The following is a 6,601-nucleotide window of genomic DNA, read 5'->3' on the forward strand; positions in this document are numbered from 1 at the left end:
ACAAGAAAAAGCTGGGCACCACACTGGAATTGCTGCAATGGAAGGCAGAGAATGGTGTATCTGACAAGGGATTTGGAAAGTTGCTGGTAATGATAAAGGATATGCTTCCAAAGGACAACGAATTGCCCGAGAGTACATACGAAGCAAAGAAGGCTGTCTGCCCTCTAGGGTTAGAGGTGCAGAAGATACATGCATGCCCTAATGATTGCATCCTCTACTGTGGTGAGTACGAGGATTTGAACGCTTGCCCGGTATGTGGTGCATTGCGCTATAAGATCAGCCACGATGAGCATGGTGATGTCGAGGGCGAGCGCCCCAGGAGGAAGATTCCTGCCAAGGTGATGTGGTATTCTCCTATAATACCATGGTTGAAATGTTTGTTCGAAAACAAAGAGCATGCCAAGGCGATGCGATGGCACAGAGAAGACCGTAAGAAAGACGGAAAGTTGAGAGTACCCGCTGACGGGTCGCAGTGGAGAAAAATCGAAAGAAAGTACGGGAAGGAGTTTGCAGATGACGCAAGGAGCATATGGTTTGGTCTAAGCGCAGATGGCATTAATCCTTTTGGGGAGCAGAGCAGCAACCATAGCATCTGGCCTGTGACTCTATGTTTGTATAACCTTCCTCCTTGGTTGTGCATGAAGCGGAAGTTCATTATGATGCCAGTACTCATCCAAGGCCCTAAACAACCCGGCAACGACATTGATGTGTACCTAAGGCCATTAGTTGAAGAACTCTTACAACTGTGGAATGGAACAGGTGTACGTGCATGGGATGAGCACAAACAGGAAGAATTTGACCTAAAGGCATTGCTGTTCGTGACCATCAATGATTGGCCTGCTCTCAGTAACCTTTCAGGACAGACAAACAAGGGATACCACGGATGCACGCACTGTTTGGATGATACCGACAGTATATATTTGAATAGTTGTAAGAAGAATGTGTACCTGGGACATCGTCGATTTCTTCCGAGCAGGCATCCCGTAAGAAAGAAAGGCAAGCATTTCAAAGGTGAGGCAGATCACCGGACGAAGCCTCGCCACCGTACTGGTGCTGATGTACATGATATGGTCAAGGATTTGAAGGTGATATTTGGAAAGGGTCCTGGCGGACAACCTGTTCCAAAGGACGCTGACGGACGCGCACCCATGTGGAAGAAGAAAGCTATATTTTGGGACTTGCCATATTGGAAAGACCTAGAGGTCCGCTCCGCAATCGACGTGATGCACGTGACGAAGAATCTTTGCGTGACCCTGCTTGGCTTCTTGGGTGTGTATGGGAAGACAAAAGATACACCTCAGGCATGGAAGGACCAGCAACGTATGCACGGAGAAGACGACATACATCAGGGTCATGCAAGCTACGCTCTTACCAAAGAAGAGAAGGAAATCTTCTTTGAATGCCTGCTCAGTATTAAGGTATCGTCTGGCTTCTCGTCGAATATAAAGGGAATAATAAACATGGCAGAGAAAAAGTTCCAGAACCTAAAGTCTCATGACTGCCACGTGATTATGACGCAACTGCTTCCGGTTGCATTGAGGGGGCTTCTACCGGAAAACGTTCGATTAGCCATTGTGAAGCTATGTGCATTTCTCAATGCAATCTCTCAGAAGGTAATCGATCCAGAAATCATACCAAGGTTACAGAATGATTTGGTGCAATGTCTTGTCAGTTTCGAGTTGGTGTTCCCACCATCCTTCTTCAACATCATGACGCATGTCCTAGTTCACCTATGCGAAGAGATTAACATTTTGGGTCCTGTATTTCTACACAATATGTTCCCCTTTGAGAGGTTCATGGGAGTCTTAAAGAAATATGTTCATAACCGTGCTAGGCCAGAAGGAAGCATCTCCAAGGGCCATCAAAATGAGGAGGTCATTGAGTTTTGTATTGACTTTATTTCTGACCTTAAGCCGATTGGTGTTCCTGAATCGCGGCATAAGGGCAGACTGGATGGAAAAGGCACGCTAGGAGGGGAACAAATAATATGTATGGACGGACATTCTCTCACTGAAGCACACTACACAGTTCTAGAATTCCACCTTGGTGGCTCCGTATATGGATGAACACAAGAATTTGCTACTCTCCAAACACCCGGAGCGGTCTGATGACTGGATTACACGTGAACAAACCAGGAGTTTCGCCAGCTGGTTGCAGACACGTACCATGCATGATACCTCTATTGAAGATGACCTGTACTTGCTGTCCCAGTTACCATCTTCGAATATAATGACTTTCAAAGGGTACGAGATAAATGGTAATACATTTTACACGATCGCCCAAGATAAGAAGAGCACCAGCCAAAACAGTGGTGTCCGCTTTGATGCAGAAACCAAGACAGGAAAGGAAACATATTATGGTTATATACAGGACATATGGAAACTTGACTATGGACGTGGTTTAAAGGTCCCTTTGTTTCGGTGCAAATGGGTCAATATGACATGAGGCGGGGTAACGGAAGACCCGTAGTACGGAATGACAATAGTGGATCACAACAATCTTGCGTATGCAGACGAACCATTTGTCCTAGCCAATGATGTGGCACATGTTTTCTATGTGAAGGACATGTCTACCAAGCCAAGAAAAAGAAAAGATAAGGAAGCGAATGCATCGTACGATGAGCCAAAGCGGCACATAGTTCTTTCTGGGAAGAGAAACATCGTGGGAGTGGATGACAAGACAGACAAGTCAGAAGATTATGAAAAGTTTGATGAAATTGCTGCATTCACAGTGAATATTGACCCGAGCATCCCGTTAAATGATGAAGATTTTCCATGGTTACGGCGCAAAGGGACACACGCGAAGAAAAATAATCACACCCAAAGATCTGGGATGTGATCGGCTTCACTAGCTATCATCACTTTCTTCTGTGTTTCGCACCGAGAGGGGAATCTCTGTAATAGTTAGGGTAGTTATGTGTTTTGGCATTTCAAACGCGAAGAAATTTTATGTGCAAACAAATTCTTTCATGCCTTTACTGATTTTTAAAGTTAAGTTATTCACAAACTAGTGATTCACACTAATTTCAAATAATTCAAAATTTAAACTATTCAAATTTGAAAACTACGTGCACTAACAGAAAGTTTGTAATTTTTTGTACCTAAATCAAAAATGTTCACAAAGAAACTCTAAATACACAAAAAAACAACACAAAAATAAATAAAGCAAAAAAATTAATAAAAAAAGCCCTAACAGAAAGTTTGTAAATTTTTGTACCTAAAACAAAAATGTTCACAAAGAAACTCTAAATACACAAAAAAACACAAAAATAAATAAAGCAAAAAAAAATTTAAAAAGCCCTAACAGAAAGTTTGTAATTTTTTGTACCTAAAACAAAAATGTTCACAAAGAAACTCTAAATACACAAAAAAACAACACAAAAATAAATAAAGCAAAAAAATAAAATAAGTCTGCTTTGGAGAGGAGCTCGAGAGAGCGACCGCACGGAGGTTTATAAGACAGTGCGGTCGCCCCTCGGCTAGAGAGGTGGGACTAAACTTGCCGCACCGCACCTGCGCCAGCGCACCCCCTTTAGTACCGGGTCGTGGCACAAACTGGTACTAAAGGGGGGGGCCTTTAGTACCGGTTTGTGCCACCACCCGGTACTAAAGGGGGTCGCTTCCCGCCGCTTGGCCTGGCCAAACAGACCTTTAGTACCGGTTGGTGGCTCCAAGCGGTACTAAAGGTCCATCCTATATATACAACACTTAAAAAATTTCAGTTTCCCTCTGTTTCTTCCCTCTGTTTCCTCTCCCTCTCCGTCGCGCCGCCCTGCCCCGATCGACACCGTCCCCGTCGACATCGCCGCCCCCGCCCCTCATCGCCGACCCCGGCCGTCCCCGCCCCTCGTCGCCGCCGCCGTCGTCTCCGTCGCCGCCCCGGGCCCGCCCCCGTCCCCGTCGCCGCCCCCATCCCCTTCGCCGCCCTCGTCTCCGTCGCCGCCCCCGTCCCCGCCCCCGTCCCCGTCGCCGCCGTCGCCTCGCCGTCGCCATCGGCCCGCTGTGAGCTCTCCCCCTCTAACCTCTCTCCCTCGCCCCCGGCGGCCACCATGGGCACCGCCCCTCCCGGCCCCGAGCACACACACACACAAGCGCATGAATTAGTATATAATTTAGATTATTTAGATTATTATTGTTTTAGTTATCAAAACACACACACACAAGCATGAATTAGTATATAATTTAGATTATTTAGATTATTGTTGTTTTAGTTATCAAAATTTTTTATATGGAACACACACACACACACATATGTATGAATTAATGCATGTATATATTAGTATATACGTATTTTGTATGTTTAATTAGTTTAGATTATTTAGATTATTATTGTTTTAGTTATCAAAATTTTTATATGGAAATTAGTGTTTAATTAGTGTTTAATTAGTATGGAATTTTTTTATGTTTAATTAGTGTATAATTTAGATTATTATTATTAGTATATAATTAGTGTTTAATTAGTATGGAATTTTTTATATAATGTTGTTTTTCAGTTTTTTAATGGATGTATAGAAGTTGTGTTTTCTGTTTTTAGTGTTAGATGCTTAATTAGTATGAAATAGTATATAGATTTTTGAAATAGTAGAAATGTTAGAAATTATAGTTATCAAAATCCAATCATTAAAAAAATATTACTTTTTGCGGGCATATAGTTAGTATTTATTCTCGACGATGCCCGACCCGCATCCTCGCCGTCGACCCGTCCGCGACGACGTCCAGCCGACCCATGTCCGGGACTGGGCTTTGCCGGGCTGGCACTGGAAGGTGCTGCCTGGAGGGGCGCGCCGCTTGATGAGGAACCCGGCCCCGGGTCCCGTCGTCGACCCTGATCTCGTTTGGTGGCGTTCGCGTGGGCCAGTTTCGGTGCGGAGGGACCCGGCCCCGCCGGAGGTGGTACGTCGCCGTGTCAGGGAGGAGGACGAGCACGTCCATCGCTACATGGTTGCGTTAGAGGGTGGCAGGTTGTCCAATACCTGGCAGTATCTTCGGGGATCTCACTTCAGCTATGATCCTGTGAGGGTTCCTTCTCTTTGGGTGTCCACCGCCCGCGCCGCAGGAACCGCGAGTGTCCTAGATTCTTCTGTAGTATTCGATCTTTAATTAGCTAGCCAATGATGTACTATTTAATATTATATATTATTCGAGACGATGTATTCGAGATTATATCTATTATTCTAGACGAAGTATTTGAGATTATATCAATTATTCGAGACGATGTAATTTGAATACTAAATTGTTTTATATTTCTTTTGAATTAGTTAAATAAAAGCTATGGCAGACAATACCAACAGAGAGGGAGAACAGACCATGTTCGATATGATACGCGGGCAGATGATGATCAGAATGAAGAAGATTATGACGGCTCCGAATTTCTAAACAACACCGGAGAGGGTGATATGATATTCGATCGCGACGACCGAATTGATGAAGTCATGAACTACGATTATGACGATGACGAAGAACATGTTGATCCTGAAACAACAAAGACCGACGAGGTATATATATTTATATAAGCAGGTATCTGATGATCATCACATGTTTTAAATGACTTGAAGATATATTAATGAATCGATCTTTGTTCTTTCAGCCATCCGGATCGAGCAAATCTTCAGGCAAAAGGACGAAACGAGGCCCGAACAAAAAGTTGAAGGAGGGCGTAAAGTACAATATTGAGGCAGTCAGACCTAATGGCGAACCATTAGCGCCTAAGAAGATTGCGGACAAGTTCGTTCGTCAGTGCGGAGTTCTTGTGAAGGACCAACTCCCGATCTCCCTTCAAGAATGGAGAGAGCCAGCAAAAGACAAAAGACAAAAAGGCAAAGAGGACGCTGCTCCACGTCCAGATGTTACTTTTGTCGACAAGAATCAAAAAGATCTGCTTTGGGATACTCTCATGGAACATTTCACCCTACCAGATCATTTCACAGAAGCAGATGTGCAGAAAGTCAAGGACGCGCTTGGATGGGTTGCATTCAAGAACCACAAGAATCGTGAATGGGACAAGTACGTCAAGGGAGGAAGGAAGACTCCAGTATTCGAGGGAACACTAGAGAACCAACATGCTCATTGGGACGATTTCGTGAAATTCAAGGATTCGGAATTAGCTAAGGAACGGTCGAGAATAAACAAGAAGAATGCCGAAAAAAAGGATAAGTTCCATAAGCTGGGGCCAGGTGGCTATGCGGTGGCAATGCCTAAGTGGGATAAGTCTGAGAAAGAGATGGAGGATGCAGGTGCCACTCCGGTTACTAAGAGCTGCCCCCCAGGGTCAGGACTTGGTTCTATGCGCATGGGGGGAGTTGGACCCGAAGACAGGCAATGTTTCGACGAGGGCAAGTCTGAAGGGAGCCGATGATGCGATACTTGTTGCAATAGAAGAGGCACGATCGGGGGTGTTCGAGCCCAACAGAGAGAACGACGAGCTTACGCGTGCCCTGGGAAATCCTGAACACCCGGGAAGAACACGAGGCAAGGGCGCTATTCCGTGGTATGAGGGGTTTTCAGACTGGAACACCGACTACAGAACCCGTGCGAGAAAGAAGATTGCGGAGGAGAAGAAGAGGAAGATGGAGGAGGAGCAGAGGAAGCGGGACTATGAACGC

This window comes from Triticum aestivum, chromosome 7B (assembly GCF_018294505.1).
Source record: "Triticum aestivum cultivar Chinese Spring chromosome 7B, IWGSC CS RefSeq v2.1, whole genome shotgun sequence".
Taxonomy (NCBI): domain Eukaryota; kingdom Viridiplantae; phylum Streptophyta; class Magnoliopsida; order Poales; family Poaceae; genus Triticum; species Triticum aestivum.